The sequence below is a fragment of the Dioscorea cayenensis genome, chromosome 12, assembly GCF_009730915.1.
Source record: "Dioscorea cayenensis subsp. rotundata cultivar TDr96_F1 chromosome 12, TDr96_F1_v2_PseudoChromosome.rev07_lg8_w22 25.fasta, whole genome shotgun sequence".
NCBI lineage: Eukaryota > Viridiplantae > Streptophyta > Magnoliopsida > Dioscoreales > Dioscoreaceae > Dioscorea > Dioscorea cayenensis.
In genome coordinates this window covers 12,523,729-12,525,300 of record NC_052482.1, presented here as the reverse complement: position 1 = coordinate 12,525,300, position 1,572 = coordinate 12,523,729, and the positions used below count along the sequence as shown (strand labels likewise).

Here is a 1,572-nt window from a genome sequence, read left to right as displayed (position 1 = left end):
CATCCAGATGATACAGCAGTCAGTACAGTTTAATGGTTTGGCTGATGAGGATCTAAACAACCACAATGAGAACTTCTTGGAAGTCTGTAACATGCTTAAGATTAATGGAGTTACGGATGATGCTATCAGATTGAGGGCCTTCTCATTGTCCTTGATGGGAGAGCAAAGCAGTGGCTATATTCATTACCTAAAGTATCGATTACTACTTAGGAGGAGATAGTAGAAGCTTTTCTTGCTCGATATTTCTGACCTGGAAAATTTGCGAAGCTCAGGAATGAAATTTCCTCCTTTGTGTAAATGGAATTGGAGTCTCCTTTTCATATATGGGATAGGTTCTACGTGCTCCTGCGGAAATGTCCTCAAGATGGCTTCCCTGAGTGGATGATCATTCAGACTTTTTACAAGGGTTTGAACCTAAGCACAAGGCAATTACTTGATGTAGCAGTAGGAGGTACCTTAGGAAGAAAAACCCCTAAAGAAGCCCGACATCTCATTGAAGAAATGAGATCAATGCAGTTACTTCATTGGCGGCACAGGTTGAGTCATTGAGCAAGAAGTTAGATACTCTACCTTTTCCTAGAGTGCCATCCTTGACTAGTTGCACTGGGTGTGGGGAGGACATGCTTCGTCTGATTGCCCAATTTCTATTGGTGGCACATCCTCGGTAGAACAAGTGGATTTTGTGGGTAATACAATGAGATGCCAAGGCAATCCATATAGCAACTCCTACATTCCGGGCTGGAGGAGCCACCTGAATCTTTCATAGAATAATCAAGGGCAACGAAAGGCCATGACACCACTTGGTTTCCAACAACAACAACAAGCCCAAAACATGGAAATTCAGGTTTAAGGCTTGGAGACCAGGATGACTGATCTAAAGAAATCTTTGACCAAGTTCATCCAATCATCAGATACAAGGTTTCAGTTGGTCGAAGCTACACTTTACAACCACACGGCATCCTTGTATAATTTAGAGAATTAAGTGGGGAAAATTGCAAAGTAATTATCGAAGAGACCTCAAGGAAGCTTGCCTAGTAACACCGAAACTAATCTGAGAGAAGATGTGAAGGTGATTACTTTGAGAAGTGGTTGTTAGGTTGAGATAGGCTTCCGAGTGAGAAGACCAATGTTGAAGTACTCGAGATTGTGGAGGTTGAGGAGAGAGTCAAAGAGAAGGAGGTGATAGCCCAATCTTACAAGCCAAGAATCCCTTATCCCTCAATATTGAAGAATGACCAAAATGATGAGCAATACAAGAAGTTGTTAGGTCTATCCATGCTTCAACACAACAACATTCCATTTGTAGAGGCGTTGTCTCAAATGTCTCGCTATGCAAAGTTTCTCAAGGACCTCTTGACCAACAAGAGGAAGTTAGAGGATAGTGCATCTATGATTCTAGATGCTTCATGTTCAATGATTTTTGATAAGTGCTTGTGTGATATGAATGTGAAGCATTCTTTCCTTATGTTGAGCATTACTTTTCTCGGGTTTTTACACTAATATGTGTGTTTTTATGTTACTTTTATGCAGGTAGGGTTGTGAAACCAATTATGAAGGAAAAAAGCCAATGTG

General features: G+C 41.0%; 1 non-coding gene across 1 annotated transcript; it reads right to left on the bottom strand.

Annotated features, from left to right (window-relative positions):
• Positions 1–264: 264 nt before the first annotated feature.
• Positions 265–371, bottom strand: LOC120274352. The gene has a single exon (XR_005540878.1). It is a non-coding gene; the product is annotated as a small nucleolar RNA R71 (small nucleolar RNA).
• Positions 372–1,572: the final 1,201 nt, after the last annotated feature.